Genomic DNA, 19,174 nt, shown 5'->3' with positions numbered 1-19,174 from the left:
TGAAATATGTTCGTAGAGGTGGTGATAGGCTTTCTGTGTCTGTCTGAGAGCAAGGACCGGTTAACGTCTTTTTCCAAGAGCAGTTTATTGTGAAAGGTATCAGGCAAAGGAGTATGTATTGTGATGTGGTTCTCTGACTGCTTCTGCCCACTTGCCAAAAGTTTCAAGGCCCTATGATAGCACAAAAACGGTAAGATTGAAGTGGTGGGTGCCGGAGGTTTAAAATGGTCAGTTTAATTAAAGACAGAAAAGTGAAACGAATGACTGCAGAAATACTGTATGTGGCCATGAACTGAGATGAAAGGATGATTTTGGAACTCTGTCTTGCAGATTACCCTCAATGCCGCAATAGATAGGGCACTACTCTCACAGACCAGGGTGTGTAAGTTTAAGTCTATCTGAGGTGCACACCCTGAACTAATACATTTTTGCTGAAACCTAATCATATTGTTTACTCTTCCTCGTAGCAGCTTGCCAGGGTGATAGTATATTGCAACAGAACCATTCCACTTCTTCACTGAAAAGTGTCATGCTGGTTACCCAAATGCGCAGCGTGTCATTTTATACAGCTTTCTTTATTGAAATTAAACTTGGACTCACTTGAAATATTCTCTTTCAAAATGAATGTTTTGAGCTGCTGTGAATTTTATTTCTAGAGGTGGTGACAGGCTTTCAGGTACGTGCTTAGGTCAAGGCCCTGTTCAGGTCACTTGTATAAGCTAATTCAGGGAGCAAATTAGCAAGTCAAGAAATGGGAAGTCTGAACTACTGTCAGTTCATTCTCTTTTCAAATAATCCAAAAATACCATTGCAGCATAAAACAGAGTATTCAATAAAAGAAGAAAGGAGGATTAACGGCAAAAAAGCACAGCATAAGATATGAAACTTTGGAAATTATCTAGATATTGTTTGAAAAAACTCCTTTGATGGAAAGAAGATGAAGAACGGTATGGGATCCTGTCCTGCGCACCTGTAATTGATATGTTCCACATCCATTCATACCACCTAACCCTAAACACATAAACATATTGCTGTCAGTGACCATGTGGCCTAATGGATAAGGCATCTGACTTCGGATCAGAAGATTGAGTGTTTGAGTACCTTCATGGTTGAGACTTTTCATCACAGCACCCAACTTATCTTTACATACAAACTGGAAATACACTCTTACAATACTCCTTTCACTCTCACTCATTAAGAAAGCCCAATGCAAACTGCACAATCAGTCACGTTATGCCTTCAGCATTGCTACTTTTCTGTCTTTCTGCCATACCAAAGTACCTCTTCATAAATGCCACGGATATGCAATACGTATACAACAATATGACATGGCACAATCATTCCGAACAGAACTGTGGGTAGATTCAGTGCAGGGAGTGTGTGCGTGCAGAAAGCAGAAACTATGCATGGGTAGAAGCTCTATGATTTTCTCCAGGAATAATGCAAATTGTCCCTCAGAAAAAGTATAGTACTAGAGAAGAATCATAAAGGATTGACACAATTGATGCCTTTGCTGTTGCCCCAGTTGTGTAATCTGTCAAGGACTGGTCTCTTGCAGATTGAGGCACCTAGTTGCAATTGTGTGGTAAAAATCACCCTTACAACCATTTTTGCTATAAACTTGAGATCTTTCTGAGATACTATCTCACAGACTTCTTATGAATGAGGAACTCTGAAATTGTCACATTCCAATTTGTACGTCCTTAAAACTCTGCTGGTTATTCAAATGGGCAGATTGTTTTTTAAATTCCTTTCTGTCTCGAGTTGTAGTTTTATTGATACAGAGGCATAATTGTTGAATGATATATATTGGTTTGATTGAAATATGTTCGTAGAGGTGGTGATAGGCTTTCTGTGTCTGTCTGAGAGCAAGGACCGGTTAACGTCTTTTTCCAAGAGCAGTTTGTTGTGAAAGGTATCAAGCAAAGGAGTATGTATTGTGATGTGGTTCTCTGACTGCTTCTGTCCACTTGCCAAAAGTTCCAAGGCCCTATGATAGCACAAAAACAGAAAGATTGAAGTGGTGGGTGCCGGAGGTTTAAAATGGTCAGTTTAATTAAAGACAGAAAAGTGAAACGAATGACTGCAGAAATACTGTATGTGGCCATGAACTGAGATGAAAGGATGATTTTGGAACTCTGTCTTGCAGATTACCCTCAATGCCGCAATGGATAGGGCACTACTCTCACAGACCAGGGTGTGTAAGTTTAAGTCTATCTGAGGTGCACACCCTGAACTAATACATTTTTGCTGAAACCTAATCATATTGTTTACTCTTCCTCGTAGCAGCTTGCCAGGGTGATAGTATATTGCAACAGAACCATTCCACTTCTTCACTGAAAAGAGTCATGCTGGTTACCCAAATGAGCAGCGTGTCATTTTATACAGCTTTCTTTATTGAAATTAAACTTGGACTCACTTGAAATATTCTCTTTCAAAATGAATGTTTTGAGCTGCTGTGACTTTTATTTCTAGAGGTGGTGACAGGCTTTCAGGTACGTGCTTAGGTCAAGGCCCTGTTCATGTCACTTGTATAAGCTAATTCAGGGAGCAAATTAGCAAGTCAAGAAATGGGAAGTCTGAACTACTGTCAAAGCAGTTTCATTCTCTTTTCAAATAATCCAAAAATACCATTGCAGCATAAAACAGAGTATTCAATAAAAGAAGAAAGGAGGATTAACAGCAAAAAAGCACATCATAAGATATGAAACTTTGGAAATTATCTAGATATTGTTTGAAAAAACTCCTTTGATGGAAAGAAGATGAAGAACGGTATGGGATCCTGTCCTGCGCACCTGTAATTGATATGTTCCACATCCATTCATACCACCTAACCCTAAACAACCAAACATATTGCTGTCAGTGACCATGTGGCCTAATGGATAAGGCGTCTGACTTCGGATCAGGAGTTTGAGGGTTCGAGTCCCTTCATGGTTGAGTCTTTTTCTCACAGCACTCAACTTATCTTTACATACAAACTGGAAACACACTCTTACAATACTCCTTTCACTCTCACTCATTAAGAAAGCCCAATGCAAACTGCACAATCAGTCACGTTATGCCTTCAGCATTGCTACTTTTCTGTCTTTCTGCCATACCAAAGTACCTCTTCATAAATGCCATGGATATGCAATACGTATACAACAATATGACATGGCACAATCATTCTGAACAGAACTGTGGGTAGATTCAGTGCAGGGAGTGTGTGCGTGCAGAAAGCAGAAACTATGCATGGGTAGAAGCTCTATGATTTTCTCCAGGAATAATGCAAATTGTCCCTCAGAAAAAGTATAGTACTAGAGAAGAATCATAAAGGATTGACACAATTGCTGCCTTTGCTGTTGCCCCAGTTGTGTAATCTGTCAAGGACTGGTCTCTTGCAGATTGAGGCACCTAGTTGCAATTGTGTGGTAAAAATCACCCTTACAACCATTTTTGCTATAAACTTGAGATCTTTCTGAGATACTATCTCACAGACTTCTTATGAATGAGGAACTCTGAAATTGTCACATTCCAATTTGTACGTCCTTAAAACTATGCTGGTTATTCAAATGGGCAGATTGTTTTTTAAATTCCTTTCTGTCTCTAGTTGTAGTTATATTGATACAGAGGCATAATTCTTGAATGATATATATTGGTTTGATTGAAATATGTTCATAGAGGTGGTGATAGGCTTTCTGTGTCTGTCTGAGAGCAAGGACCGGTTAACGTCTTTTTCCAAGAGCAGTTTGTTGTGAAAGGTATCAGGCAAATGAGTATGTATTGTGATGTGGTTCTCTGACTGCTTCTGTCCACTTGCCAAAAGTTCCATGGCCCTATGATAGCACAAAAACTGTAAGATTGAAGTGGTGGGTGCCGGAGGTTTAAAATGGTCAGTTTAATTAAAGACAGAAAAGTGAAACGAATGACTGCAGAAATACTGTATGTGGCCATGAAATGAGATGAAAGGATGATTTTGGAACTCTGTCTTGCAGATTACCCTCAATGCCGCAATGGATAGGGCACTACTCTCACAGACCAGGGTGTGTAAGTTTAAGTCTATCTGAGGTGCACACCCTGAACTAATACCTTTTTGCTGAAACCTAATCATATTGTTTACTCTTCCTCGTAGCAGCTTGCCAGGGTGATAGTATATTGCAACAGAACCATTCCACTTCTTCACTGAAAAGAGTCATGCTGGTTACCCAAATATGCAGCTTGTCATTTTATACAGCTTTCTTTATTGAAATTAAACTTGGACTCACTTGAAATATTCTCTTTCAAAATGAATGTTTGAGCTGCTGTGAATTTTATTTCTAGAGGTGGTGACAGGCTTTCAGGTACGTGCTTAGGTCAAGGCCCTGTTCATGTCACTTGTATAAGCTAATTCAGGGAGCAAATTAGCAAGTCAAGAAATGGGAAGTCTGAACTACTGTCAAAGCAGTTTCATTCTCTTTTCAAATAATCCAAAAATACCATTGCAGCATAAAACAGAGTATTCAATAAAAGAAGAAAGGAGGATTAACGGCAAAAAAGCACAGCATAAGATATGAAACTTTGGAAATTATCTAGATATTATTTGAAAAAACTCCTTTGATGGAAAGAAGATGAAGAACGGTATGGGATCCTGTCCTGCGCAACTGTAATTGATATGTTCCACATCCATTCATACCACCTAACCCTAAACACCCAAAGATATTGCAGTCAGTGACCATGTGGCCTAATGGATAAGGCGTCTGACTTCGGATCAGAAGATTGAGGGTTCGAGTCCCTTCATGGTTGAGTCTTTTTCTCACAGCACCCAACTTATCTTTACATACAAACTGGAAACACACTCTTACAATACTCCTTTCACTCTCACTCATTAAGAAAGCCCAATGCAAACTGCACAATCAGTCACGTTATGCCTTCAGCATTGCTACTTTTCTGTCTTTCTGCCATACCAAAGTACCTCTTCATAAATGCCACGGATATGCAATACGTATACAACAATATGACATGGCACAATCATTCCGAACAGAACTGTGGGTAGATTCAGTGCAGGGAGTGTGTGCGTGCAGAAAGCAGAAACTATGCATGGGTAGAAGCTCTATGATTTTCTCCAGGAATAATGCAAATTGTCCCTCAGAAAAAGTATAGTACTAGAGAAGAATCATAAAGGATTGACACAATTGCTGCCTTTGCTGTTGCCCCAGTTGTGTAATCTGTCAAGGACTGGTCTCTTGCAGATTGAGGCACCTAGTTGCAATTGTGTGGTAAAAATCACCCTTACAACCATTTTTGCTATAAACTTGAGATCTTTCTGAGATACTATCTCACAGACTTCTTATGAATGAGGAACTCTGAAATTGTCACGTTCCAATTTGTACGTCCTTAAAACTATGCTGGTTATTCAAATGGGCAGATTGTTTTTTAAATTCCTTTCTGTCTCTAGTTCTAGTTATATTGATACAGAGGCATAATTGTTGAATGATATATATTGGTTTGATTGAAATATGTTCATAGAGGTGGTGATAGGCTTTCTTTGTCTGTCTGAGAGCAAGGACCGGTTAACGTCTTTTTCCAAGAGCAGTTTGTTGTGAAAGGTATCAGGCAAATGAGTATGCATAGTGATGTGGTTCTCTGACTGCTTCTGTCCACTTGCCAAAAGTTCCATGGCCCTATGATAGCACAAAAACTGTAAGATTGAAGTGGTGGGTGCCGGAGGTTTAAAATGGTCAGATTAATTAAAGACAGAAAAGTGAAACGAATGACTGCAGAAATACTGTATGTGGCCATGAACTGAGATGAAAGGATGATTTTGGAACTCTGTCTTGCAGATTACCCTCAATGCCGCAATGGATAGGGCACTACTCTCACAGACCAGGGTGTGTAAGTTTAAGTCTATCTGAGGTGCACACCCTGAACTAATACATTTTTGGTGAAACCTAATCATATTGTTTACTCTTCCTCGTAGCAGCTTGCCAGGGTGATAGTATATTGCAACAGAACCATTCCACTTCTTCACTGAAAAGAGTCATGCTGGTTACCCAAATATGCAGCTTGTCATTTTATACAGCTTTCTTTATTGAAATTAAACTTGGACTCACTTGAAATATTCTCTTTCAAAATGAATGTTTGAGCTGCTGTGAATTTTATTTCTAGAGGTGGTGACAGGCTTTCAGGTACGTGCTTAGGTCAAGGCCCTGTTCATGTCACTTGTATAAGCTAATTCAGGGAGCAAATTAGCAAGTCAAGAAATGGGAAGTCTGAACTACTGTCAAAGCAGTTTCATTCTCTTTTCAAATAATCCAAAAATACCATTGCAGCATAAAACAGAGTATTCAATAAAAGAAGAAAGGAGGATTAACGGCAAAAAAGCACAGCATAAGATATGAAACTTTGGAAATTATCTAGATATTGTTTGAAAAAACTCCTTTGATGGAAAGAAGATGAAGAACGGTATGGGATCCTGTCCTGCGCACCTGTAATTGATATGTTCCACATCCATTCATACCACCTAACCCTAAACACCCAAGCATGTTGTAGTCAGTGACCATGTGGCCTAATGGATAAGGCGTCTGACTTCGGATCAGAAGATTGAGGGTTCTAATTCCTTCATGGTTGAGTCTTTTTCTCACAGCACCCAACTTATCTTGACATACAAACTGGAAACACACTCTTACAATACTCCTTTCACTCTCACTCATTAAGAAAGCCCAATGCAAACTGCACAATCAGTCACGTTATGCCTTCAGCATTGCTACTTTTCTGTCTTTCTGCCATACCAAAGTACCTCTTCATAAATGCCATGGATATGCAATACGTATACAACAATATGACATGGCACAATCATTCTGAACAGAACTGTGGGTAGATTCAGTGCAGGAAGTGTGTGCGTGCAGAAAGCAGAAACTATGCATGGGTAGAAGCTCTATGATTTTCTCCAGGAATAATGCAAATTGTCCCTCAGAAAAAGTATAGTACTAGAGAAGAATCATAAAGGATTGACACAATTGCTGCCTTTGCTGTTGCCCCAGTTGTGTAATCTGTCAAGGACTGGTCTCTTGCAGATTGAGGCACCTAGTTGCAATTGTGTGGTAAAAATCACCCTTACAACCATTTTTGCTATAAACTTGAGATCTTTCTGAGATACTATCTCACAGACTTCTTATGAATGAGGAACTCTGAAATTGTCATATTCCAATTTGTACGTCCTTAAAACTATGATGGTTATTCAAATGGGCAGATTGTTTTTTAAATTCCTTTCTGTCTCGAGTTGTAGTTATATTGATACAGAGGCATAATTGTTGAATGATATATATTGGTTTGATTGAAATATGTTCGTAGAGGTGGTGATAGGCTTTCTGTGTCTGTCTGAGAGCAAGGACCGGTTAACGTCTTTTTCCAAGAGCAGTTTATTGTGAAAGGTATCAGGCAAAGGAGTATGTATTGTGATGTGGTTCTCTGACTGCTTCTGTCCACTTGCCAAAAGTTCCAAGGCCCTATGATTGCACAAAAACGGTAAGATTGAAGTGGTGGGTGCCGGAGGTTTAAAATGGTCAGTTTAATTAAAGACAGAAAAGTGAAACAAATGACTGCAGAAATACTGTATGTGGCCATGAACTGAGATGAAAGGATGATTTTGGAACTCTGTCTTGCAGATTACCCTCAATGCCGCAATAGATAGGGCACTACTCTCACAGACCAGGGTGTGTAAGTTTAAGTCTATCTGAGGTGCACACCCTGAACTAATACATTTTTGCTGAAACCTAATCATATTGTTTACTCTTCCTCGTAGCAGCTTGCCAGGGTGATAGTATATTGCAACAGAACCATTCCACTTCTTCACTGAAAAGTGTCATGCTGGTTACCCAAATGAGCAGCGTGTCATTTTATACAGCTTTCTTTATTGAAATTAAACTTGGACTCACTTGAAATATTCTCTTTCAAAATGAATGTTTTGAGCTGCTGTGACTTTTATTTCTAGAGGTGGTGACAGGCTTTCAGGTACGTGGTTAGGTCAAGGCCCTGTTCATGTCACTTGTATAAGCTAATTCAGGGAGCAAATTAGCAAGTCAAGAAATGGGAAGTCTGAACTACTGTCAAAGCAGTTTCATTCTCTTTTCAAATAATCCAAAAATACCATTGCAGCATAAAACAGAGTATTCAATAAAAGAAGAAAGGATGATTAACAGCAAAAAAGCACATCATAAGATATGAAACTTTGGAAATTATCTAGATATTGTTTATAAAAACTCCTTTGATGGAAAGAAGATGAAGAACGGTATGGGATCCTGTCCTGCGCACCTGTAATTGATATGTTCCACATCCATTCATACCACCTAACCCTAAACAACCAAACATATTGCTGTCAGTGACCATGTGGCCTAATGGATAAGGCGTCTGACTTCGGATCAGGAGATTGAGGGTTCGAGTCCCTTCATGGTTGAGTCTTTTTCTCACAGCACTCAACTTATCTTTACATACAAACTGGAAATACACTCTTACAATACTCCTTTCACTCTCACTCATTAAGAAAGCCCAATGCAAACTGCACAATCAGTCACGTTATGCCTTCAGCATTGCTACTTTTCTGTCTTTCTGCCATACCAAAGTACCTCTTCATAAATGCCACGGATATGCAATACGTATACAACAATATGACATGGCACAATCATTCCGAACAGAACTGTGGGTAGATTCAGTGCAGGGAGTGTGTGCGTGCAGAAAGCAGAAACTATGCATGGGTAGAAGCTCTATGATTTTCTCCAGGAATAATGCAAATTGTCCCTCAGAAAAAGTATAGTAGTAGAGAAGAATCATAAAGGATTGACACAATTGCTGCCTTTGCTGTTGCCCCAGTTGTGTAATCTGTCAAGGACTGGTCTCTTGCAGATTGAGGCACCTAGTTGCAATTGTGTGGTAAAAATCACCCTTACAACCATTTTTGCTATAAACTTGAGATCTTTCTGAGATACTATCACACAGACTTCTTATGAATGAGGAACTCTGAAATTGTCACATTCCAATTTGTACGTCCTTAAAACTATGCTGGTTATTCAAATGGGCAGATTGTTTTTTAAATTCCTTTCTGTCTCTAGTTGTAGTTATATTGATACAGAGGCATAATTGTTGAATGATATATATTGGTTTGATTGAAATATGTTCATAGAGGTGGTGATAGGCTTTCTTTGTCTGTCTGAGAGCAAGGACCGGTTAACGTCTTTTTCCAAGAGCAGTTTGTTGTGAAAGGTATCAGGCAAATGAGTATGTATTGTGATGTGGTTCTCTGACTGCTTCTGTCCACTTGCCAAAAGTTCCATGGCCCTATGATAGCACAAAAACTGTAATATTGAAGTGGTGGGTGCCGGAGGTTTAAAATGGTCAGTTTAATTAAAGACAGAAAAGTGAAACGAATGACTGCAGAAATACTGTATGTGGCCATGAACTGAGATGAAAGGATGATTTTGGAACTCTGTCTTGCAGATTACCCTCAATGCCGCAATGGATAGGGCACTACTCTCACAGACCAGGGTGTGTAAGTTTAAGTCTATCTGAGGTGCACACCCTGAACTAATACCTTTTTGCTGAAACCTAATCATATTGTTTACTCTTCCTCGTAGCAGCTTGCCAGGGTGATAGTATATTGCAACAGAACCATTCCACTTCTTCACTGAAAAGAGTCATGCTGATTACCCAAATATGCAGCTTGTCATTTTATACAGCTTTCTTTATTGAAATTAAACTTGGACTCACTTGAAATATTCTCTTTCAAAATGAATGTTTGAGCTGCTGTGAATTTTATTTCTAGAGGTGGTGACAGGCTTTCAGGTACGTGCTTAGGTCAAGGCCCTGTTCATGTCACTTGTATAAGCTAAATCAGGGAGCAAATTTGCAAGTCAAGAAATGGGAAGTCTGAACTACTGTCAAAGCAGTTTCATTCTCTTTTCAAATAATCCAAAAATACCATTGCAGCATAAAACAGAGTATTCAATAAAAGAAGAAAGGAGGATTAACGGCAAAAAAGCACAGCATAAGATATGAAACTTTGGAAATTATCTAGATATTGTTTGAAAAAACTCCTTTGATGGAAAGAAGATGAAGAACGGTATGGGATCCTGTCCTGTGCACCTGTAATTGATATGTTCCACATCCATTCATACCACCTAACCCTAAACACCCAAACATATTGCAGTCAGTGACCATGTGGCCTAATGGATAAGGCGTCTGACTTCGGATCAGAAGATTGAGGGTTTGAGTCCCTTCATGGTTGAGTCTTTTTCTCACAGCACCCAACTTATCTTTACATACAAACTGGAAATACACTCTTACAATACTCCTTTCACTCTCACTCATTAAGAAAGCCCAATGCAAACTGCACAATCAGTCACGTTATTCCTTCAGCATTGCTACTTTTCTGTCTTTCTGCCATACCAAAGTACCTCTTCATAAATGCCTTGGATATGCAATACGTATACAACAATATGACATGGCACAATCATTCTGAACAGAACTGTGGGTAGATTCAGTGCAGGGAGTGTGTGCGTTCAGAAAGCAGAAACTATGCATGGATAGAAGCTCTATGATTTTCTACAGGAATAATGCAAATTGTCCCTCAGAAAAAGTATAGTACTAGAGAAGAATCATAAAGGATTGACACAATTGCTGCCTTTGCTGTTGCCCCAGTTGTGTAATCTGTCAAGGACTGGTCTCTTGCAGATTGAGGCACCTAGTTACAATTGTGTGGTAAAAATCACCCTTACAACCATTTTTGCTATAAACTTGAGATCTTTCTGAGATACTATCTCACAGACTTCTTATGAATGAGGAACTCTGAAATTGTCATATTCCAATTTGTACGTCCTTAAAACTATGCTGGTTATTCAAATGGGCAGATTGTTTTTTTAATTCCTTTCTGTCTCGAGTTGTAGTTATATTGATACAGAGGCATAATTGTTGAATGATATATATTGGTTTGATTGAAATATGTTCGTAGAGGTGGTGATAGGCTTTCTGTGTCTGTCTGAGAGCAAGGACCGGTTAACGTCTTTTTCCAAGAGCAGTTTATTGTGAAAGGTATCAGGCAAAGGAGTATGTATTGTGATGTGGTTCTCTGACGGCTTCTGTCCACTTGCCAAAAGTTCCAAGGCCCTATGATTGCACAAAAACGGTAAAATTGAAGTGGTGGGTGCCGCAGGTTTAAAATGGTCAGTTTAATTAAAGACAGAAAAGTGAAACGAATGACTGCAGAAATACTGTATGTGGCTATGAACTGAGATGAAAGGATGATTTTGGAACTCTGTCTTGCAGATTACCCTCAATGCCGCAATAGATAGGGCACTACTCTCACAGACCAGGGTGTGTAAGTTTAAGTCTATCTGAGGTGCACACCCTGAACTAATACATTTTTGCTGAAACCTAATCATATTGTTTACTCTTCCTCGTAGCAGCTTGCCAGGGTGATAGTATATTGCAACAGAACCATTCCACTTCTTCACTGAAAAGTGTCATGCTGGTTACCCAAATGAGCAGCGTGTCATTTTATACAGCTTTCTTTATTGAAATTAAACTTGGACTCACTTGAAATATTCTCTTTCAAAATGAATGTTTTGAGCTGCTGTGACTTTTATTTCTAGAGGTGGTGTCAGGCTTTCAGGTACGTGCTTAGGTCAAGGCCCTGTTCATGTCACTTGTATAAGCTAATTCAGGGAGCAAATTAGCAAGTCAAGAAATGGGAAGTCTGAACTACTGTCAAAGCAGTTTCATTCTCTTTTCAAATAATCCAAAAATACCATTGCAGCATAAACAGAGTATTCAATAAAAGAAGAAAGGAGGATTAACAGCAAAAAAGCACATCATAAGATATGAAACTTTGGAAATTATCTAGATATTGTTTGAAAAAACTCCTTTGATGGAAAGAAGATGAAGAACGGTATGGGATCCTGTCCTGCGCACCTGTAATTGATATGTTCCACATCCATTCATACCACCTAACCCTAAACAACCAAACATATTGCTGTTAGTGACCATGTGGCCTAATGGATAAGGCGTCTGACTTCGGATCAGGAGATTGAGGGTTCGAGTCCCTTCATGGTTGAGTCTTTTTCTCACAGCACTCAACTTATCTTTACATACAAACTGGAAATACACTCTTACAATACTCCTTTCACTCTCACTCATTAAGAAAGCCCAATGCAAACTGCACAATCAGTCACGTTATGCCTTCAGCATTGCTACTTTTCTGTCTTTCTGCCATACCAAAGTACCTCTTCATAAATGCCACGGATATGCAATACGTATACAACAATATGACATGACACAATCATTCCGAACAGAACTGTGGGTAGATTCAGTGCAGGGAGTGTGTGCGTGCAGAAAGCAGAAACTATGCATGGGTAGAAGCTCTATGATTTTCTCCAGGAATAATGCAAATTGTCCCTCAGAAAAAGTATAGTACTAGAGAAGAATCATAAAGGATTGACACAATTGCTGCCTTTGCTGTTGCCCCAGTTGTGTAATCTGTCAAGGACTGGTCTCTTGCAGATTGAGGCACCTAGTTGCAATTGTGTGGTAAAAATCACCCTTACAACCATTTTTGCTATAAACTTGAGATCTTTCTGAGATACTATCTCACAGACTTCTTATGAATGAGGAACTCTGAAATTGTCACATTCCAATTTGTACGTCCTTAAAACTATGCTGGTTATTCAAATGGGCAGATTGTTTTTTAAATTCCTTTCTGTCTCTAGTTGTAGTTATATTGATACAGAGGCATAATTCTTGAATGATATATATTGGTTTGATTGAAATATGTTCATAGAGGTGGTGATAGGCTTTCTGTGTCTGTCTGAGAGCAAGGACCGGTTAACGTCTTTTTCCAAGAGCAGTTTGTTGTGAAAGGTATCAGGCAAATGAGTATGTATTGTGATGTGGTTCTCTGACTGCTTCTGTCCACTTGCCAAAAGTTCCATGGCCCTATGATAGCACAAAAACTGTAAGATTGAAGTGGTGGGTGCCGGAGGTTTAAAATGGTCAGTTTAATTAAAGACAGAAAAGTGAAACGAATGACTGCAGAAATACTGTATGTGGCCATGAACTGAGGTGAAAGGATGATTTTGGAACTCTGTCTTGCAGATTACCCTCAATGCCGCAATGGATAGGGCACTACTCTCACAGACCAGGGTGTGTAAGTTTAAGTCTATCTGAGGTGCACACCCTGAACTAATACATTTTTGCTGAAACCTAATCATATTGTTTACTCTTCCTCGTAGCAGCTTGCCAGGGTGATAGTATATTGCAACAGAACCATTCCACTTATTCACTGAAAAGAGTCATGCTGGTTACCCAAATATGCAGCTTGTCATTTTATACAGCTTTCTTTATTGAAATTAAACTTGGACTCACTTGAAATATTCTCTTTCAAAATGAATGTTTGAGCTGCTGTGAATTTTATTTCTAGAGGTGGTGACAGGCTTTCAGGTACGTGCTTAGGTCAAGGCCCTGTTCATGTCACTTGTATAAGCTAATTCAGGGAGCAAATTAGCAAGTCAAGAAATGGGAAGTCTGAACTACTGTCAAAGCAGTTTCATTCTCTTTTCAAATAATCCAAAAATACCATTGCAGCATAAAACAGAGTATTCAATAAAAGAAGAAAGGAGGATTAACGGCAAAAAAGCACAGCATAAGATATGAAACTTTGGAAATTATCTAGATATTGTTTGAAAAAACTCCTTTGATGGAAAGAAGATGAAGAACGGTATGGGATCCTGTCCTGCGCACCTGTAATTGATATGTTCCACATCCATTCATACCACCTAACCCTAAACACCCAAACATGTTGCAGTCAGTGACCATGTGGCCTAATGGATAAGGCGTCTGACTTCGGATCAGAAGATTGAGGGTTCGAGTCCCTTCATGGCTGAGTCTTTTTCTCACAGCACCCAACTTATCTTTACATACAAACTGGAAACACACTCTTACAATACTCCTTTCACTCTCACTCATTAAGAAAGCCCAATGCAAACTGCACAATCAGTCACGTTATGCCTTCAGCATTGCTACTTTTCTGTCTTTCTGCCATACCAAAGTACCTCTTCATAAATGCCATGGATATGCAATACGTATACAACAATATGACATGGCACAATCATTCTGAACAGAACTGTGGGTAGATTCAGTGCAGGGAGTGTGTGCGTGCAGAAAGCAGAAACTATGCATGGATAGAAGCTCTATGATTTTCTCCAGGAATAATGCAAATTGTCCCTCAGAAAAAGTATAGTACTAGAGAAGAATCATAAAGGATTGACACAATTGCTGCCTTTGCTGTTGCCCCAGTTGTGTAATCTGTCAAGGACTGGTCTCTTGCAGATTGAGGCACCTAGTTACAATTGTGTGGTAAAAATCACCCTTACAACCATTTTTGCTATAAACTTGAGATCTTTCTGAGATACTATCTCACAGACTTCTTATGAATGAGGAACTCTGAAATTGTCATATTCCAATTTGTACGTCCTTAAAACTATGCTGGTTATTCAAATGGGCAGATTGTTTTTTTAATTCCTTTCTGTCTCGAGTTGTAGTTATATTGATACAGAGGCATAATTGTTGAATGATATATATTGGTTTGATTGAAATATGTTCGTAGAGGTGGTGATAGGCTTTCTGTGTCTGTCTGAGAGCAAGGACCGGTTAACGTCTTTTTCCAAGAGCAGTTTATTGTGAAAGGTATCAGGCAAAGGAGTATGTATTGTGATGTGGTTCTCTGACGGCTTCTGTCCACTTGCCAAAAGTTCCAAGGCCCTATGATTGCACAAAAACGGTAAAATTGAAGTGGTGGGTGCCGCAGGTTTAAAATGGTCAGTTTAATTAAAGACAGAAAAGTGAAACGAATGACTGCAGAAATACTGTATGTGGCTATGAACTGAGATGAAAGGATGATTTTGGAACTCTGTCTTGCAGATTACCCTCAATGCCGCAATAGATAGGGCACTACTCTCACAGACCAGGGTGTGTAAGTTTAAGTCTATCTGAGGTGCACACCCTGAACTAATACATTTTTGCTGAAACCTAATCATATTGTTTACTCTTCCTCGTAGCAGCTTGCCAGGGTGATAGTATATTGCAACAGAACCATTCCACTTCTTCACTGAAAAGTGTCATGCTGGTTACCCAAATGAGCAGCGTGTCATTTTATACAGCTTTCTTTATTGAAATTAAACTTGGACTCACTTGAAATATTCTCTTTCAAAATGAATGTTTTGAGCTGCTGTGACTTTTATTTCTAGAGGTGGTGTCAGGCTTTCAGGTACGTGCTTAGGTCAAGGCCCTGTTCATGTCACTTGTATAAGCTAATTCAGGGAGCAAATTAGCAAGTCAAGAAATGGGAAGTCTGAACTACTGTCAAAGCAGTTTCATTCTCTTTTCAAATAATCCAAAAATACCATTGCAGCATAAACAGAGTATTCAATGAAAGAAGAAAGGAGGATTAACAGCAAAAAAGCACATCATAAGATATGAAACTTTGGAAATTATCTAGATATTGTTTGAAAAAACTCCTTTGATGGAAAGAAGATGAAGAACGGTATGGGATCCTGTCCTGCGCACCTGTAATTGATATGTTCCACATCCATTCATACCACCTAACCCTAAACAACCAAACATATTGCTGTTAGTGACCATGTGGCCTAATGGATAAGGCGTCTGACTTCGGATCAGGAGATTGAGGGTTCGAGTCCCTTCATGGTTGAGTCTTTTTCTCACAGCACTCAACTTATCTTTACATACAAACTGGAAATACACTCTTACAATACTCCTTTCACTCTCACTCATTAAGAAAGCCCAATGCAAACTGCACAATCAGTCACGTTATGCCTTCAGCATTGCTACTTTTCTGTCTTTCTGCCATACCAAAGTACCTCTTCATAAATGCCACGGATATGCAATACGTATACAACAATATGACATGGCACAATCATTCCGAACAGAACTGTGGGTAGATTCAGTGCAGGGAGTGTGTGCGTGCAGAAAGCAGAAACTATGCATGGGTAGAAGCTCTATGATTTTCTCCAGGAATAATGCAAATTGTCCCTCAGAAAATGTATAGTACTAGAGAAGAATCATAAAGGATTGACACAATTGCTGCCTTTGCTGTTGCCCCAGTTGTGTAATCTGTCAAGGACTGGTCTCTTGCAGATTGAGGCACGTAGTTGCAATTGTGTGGTAAAAATCACCCTTACAACCATTTTTGCTATAAACTTGAGATCTTTCTGAGATACTATCTCACAGACTTCTTATGAATGAGGAACTCTGAAATTGTCACATTCCAATTTGTACGTCCTTAAAACTATGCTGGTTATTCAAATGGGCAGATTGTTTTTTAAATTCCTTTCTGTCTCTAGTTGTAGTTATATTGATACAGAGGCATAATTCTTGAATGATATATATTGGTTTGATTGAAATATGTTCATAGAGGTGGTGATAGGCTTTCTGTGTCTGTCTGAGAGCAAGGACCGGTTAACGTCTTTTTCCAAGAGCAGTTTGTTGTGAAAGGTATCAGGCAAATGAGTATGTATTGTGATGTGGTTCTCTGACTGCTTCTGTCCACTTGCCAAAAGTTCCATGGCCCTATGATAGCACAAAAACTGTAAGATTGAAGTGGTGGGTGCCGGAGGTTTAAAATGGTCAGTTTAATTAAAGACAGAAAAGTGAAACGAATGACTGCAGAAATACTGTATGTGGCCATGAACTGAGGTGAAAGGATGATTTTGGAACTCTGTCTTGCAGATTACCCTCAATGCCGCAATGGATAGGGCACTACTCTCACAGACCAGGGTGTGTAAGTTTAAGTCTATCTGAGGTGCACACCCTGAACTAATACATTTTTGCTGAAACCTAATCATATTGTTTACTCTTCCTCGTAGCAGCTTGCCAGGGTGATAGTATATTGCAACAGAACCATTCCACTTATTCACTGAAAAGAGTCATGCTGGTTACCCAAATATGCAGCTTGTCATTTTATACAGCTTTCTTTATTGAAATTAAACTTGGACTCACTTGAAATATTCTCTTTCAAAATGAATGTTTGAGCTGCTGTGAATTTTATTTCTAGAGGTGGTGACAGGCTTTCAGGTACGTGCTTAGGTCAAGGCCCTGTTCATGTCACTTGTATAAGCTAATTCAGGGAGCAAATTAGCAAGTCAAGAAATGGGAAGTCTGAACTACTGTCAAAGCAGTTTCATTCTCTTTTCAAATAATCCAAAAATACCATTGCAGCATAAAACAGAGTATTCAATAAAAGAAGAAAGGAGGATTAACGGCAAAAAAGCACAGCATAAGATATGAAACTTTGGAAATTATCTAGATATTGTTTGAAAAAACTCCTTTGATGGAAAGAAGATGAAGAACGGTATGGGATCCTGTCCTGCGCACCTGTAATTGATATGTTCCACATCCATTCATACCACCTAACCCTAAACACCCAAACATGTTGCAGTCAGTGACCATGTGGCCTAATGGATAAGGCGTCTGACTTCGGATCAGAAGATTGAGGGTTCGAGTCCCTTCATGGTTGAGTCTTTTTCTCACAGCACCCAACTTATCTTTACATTCAAACTGGAAACACACTCTTACAATACTCCTTTCACTCTCACTCATTAAGAAAGCCCAATGCAAACTGCACAATCAGTCACGTTATGCCTTCAGCATTGCTACTTTTCTGTCTTTCTGCCATACCAAAGTACCTCTTCATAAATGCCATGGATATGCAATACGTATACAACAATATGACATGGCACAATCATTCTGAACAGAACTGTGGGTAGATTCAGTGCAGGGAGTGCGTGCGTGCAGAAAGCAGAAACTATGCATGGGTAGAAGCTCTATGATTTTCTCCAGGAATAATGCAAATTGTCCCTCAGAAAAAGTATAGTACTAGAGAAGAATCATAAAGGATTGACACAATTGCTGCCTTTGCTGTTGCCCCAGTTGTGTAATCTGTCAAGGACTGGTCTCTTGCAGATTGAGTCACCTAGTTGCAATTGTGTGGTAAAAATCACCCTTACAACCATTTTTGCTATAAACTTGAGATCTTTCTGAGATACTATCTCACAGACTTCTTATGAATGAGGAACTCTGAAATTGTCACATTCCAATTTGTACGTCCTTAAAACTCTGCTGGTTATTCAAATGGGCAGATTGTTTTTTAAATTCCTTTCTGTCTCGAGTTGTAGTTATATTGATACAGAGGCATAATTGTTGAATGATATATATTGGTTTGATTGAAATATGTTCGTAGAGGTGGTGATAGGCTTTCTGTGTCTGTCTGGGAGCAAGGACCGGTTAACGTGTTTTTCCAAGAGCAGTTTGTTGTGAAAGGTATCAGGCAAAGAAGTATGTATTGTGATGTGGTTCTCTGACTGCTTCTGTCCACTTGCCAAAAGTTCCAAGGCCCTATGATAGCACAAAAACGGTAAGATTGAAGTGGTGGGTGCCGGAGGTTTAAAATGGTCAGTTTAATTAAAGACAGAAAAGTGAAACGAATGACTGCAGAAATACTGTATGAGGCCATGAACTGAGATGAAAGGATGATTTTGGAACTCTGTCTTGCAGATTACCCTCAATGCCGCAATGGATAGGGCACTACTCTCACAGACCAGGGTGTGTAAGTTTAAGTCTATCTGAGGTGCACACCCTGAACTAATACATTTTTGCTGAAACCTAATCATATTGTTTACTCTTCCTCGTAGCAGCTTGCCAGGGTGATAGTATATTGCAACAGAACCATTCCACTTCTTCACTGAAAAGAGTCATGCTGGTTACCCAAATGTGCAGCGTGTCATTTTATACAACTTTCTTTATTGAAATTAAACTTGGACTCACTTGAAATATTCTCTTTCAAAATGAATGTTTTGAGCTGCTGTGAATTTTATTTCTAGAGGTGGTGACAGGCTTTCAGGTACGTGCTTAGGTCAAGGCCCTGTTCATGTCACTTGTATTAGCTAATTCAGGGAGCAAATTAGCAAGTTAAGAAATGGGAAGTCTGAACTACTGTCAAAGCAGTTTCATTCTCTTTTCAAATAATCCAAAAATACCATTGCAGCATAAAAAAGAGTATTCAATAAAAAAAGAAAGGAGGATTAACGGCAAAAAAGCACAGCATAAGATATGAAACTTTGGAAATTATCTAGATATTGTTTGAAAAAACTCCTTTGATGGA

At 39.1% G+C, this 19,174-nt stretch overlaps 8 non-coding genes across 8 annotated transcripts; all 8 read left to right on the top strand.

Annotated features, from left to right (window-relative positions):
* The first annotated feature begins 2,864 nt into the window (after window positions 1-2,864).
* Window positions 2,865-2,937, top strand: TRNAR-UCG (transfer RNA arginine (anticodon UCG)). The gene has a single exon. It is a non-coding gene; the product is annotated as a tRNA-Arg (tRNA).
* A 1,751-nt stretch (window positions 2,938-4,688) lies between these two features.
* TRNAR-UCG (transfer RNA arginine (anticodon UCG)) lies at window positions 4,689-4,761 on the top strand. Its single transcript has one exon. It is a non-coding gene; the product is annotated as a tRNA-Arg (tRNA).
* Window positions 4,762-8,337: 3,576 nt separating this feature from the next.
* On the top strand, window positions 8,338-8,410 carry TRNAR-UCG (transfer RNA arginine (anticodon UCG)). Its single transcript has one exon. It is a non-coding gene; the product is annotated as a tRNA-Arg (tRNA).
* A 1,751-nt stretch (window positions 8,411-10,161) lies between these two features.
* TRNAR-UCG (transfer RNA arginine (anticodon UCG)) lies at window positions 10,162-10,234 on the top strand. The gene has a single exon. It is a non-coding gene; the product is annotated as a tRNA-Arg (tRNA).
* A 1,751-nt stretch (window positions 10,235-11,985) lies between these two features.
* On the top strand, window positions 11,986-12,058 carry TRNAR-UCG (transfer RNA arginine (anticodon UCG)). Its single transcript has one exon. It is a non-coding gene; the product is annotated as a tRNA-Arg (tRNA).
* A 1,751-nt stretch (window positions 12,059-13,809) lies between these two features.
* Window positions 13,810-13,887, top strand: TRNAR-UCG (transfer RNA arginine (anticodon UCG)). The gene has a single exon. It is a non-coding gene; the product is annotated as a tRNA-Arg (tRNA).
* Window positions 13,888-15,633: 1,746 nt separating this feature from the next.
* On the top strand, window positions 15,634-15,706 carry TRNAR-UCG (transfer RNA arginine (anticodon UCG)). The gene has a single exon. It is a non-coding gene; the product is annotated as a tRNA-Arg (tRNA).
* Window positions 15,707-17,457: 1,751 nt separating this feature from the next.
* Window positions 17,458-17,530, top strand: TRNAR-UCG (transfer RNA arginine (anticodon UCG)). The gene has a single exon. It is a non-coding gene; the product is annotated as a tRNA-Arg (tRNA).
* Window positions 17,531-19,174: the final 1,644 nt, after the last annotated feature.

Source organism: Pleurodeles waltl, chromosome 4_1, assembly GCF_031143425.1.
Source record: "Pleurodeles waltl isolate 20211129_DDA chromosome 4_1, aPleWal1.hap1.20221129, whole genome shotgun sequence".
In the NCBI taxonomy this organism is placed as follows: Eukaryota; Metazoa; Chordata; class Amphibia; order Caudata; family Salamandridae; genus Pleurodeles; species Pleurodeles waltl.
Note: the sequence above shows the minus strand (reverse complement) of the source record. Positions and strands in the feature narration are given on the sequence as shown.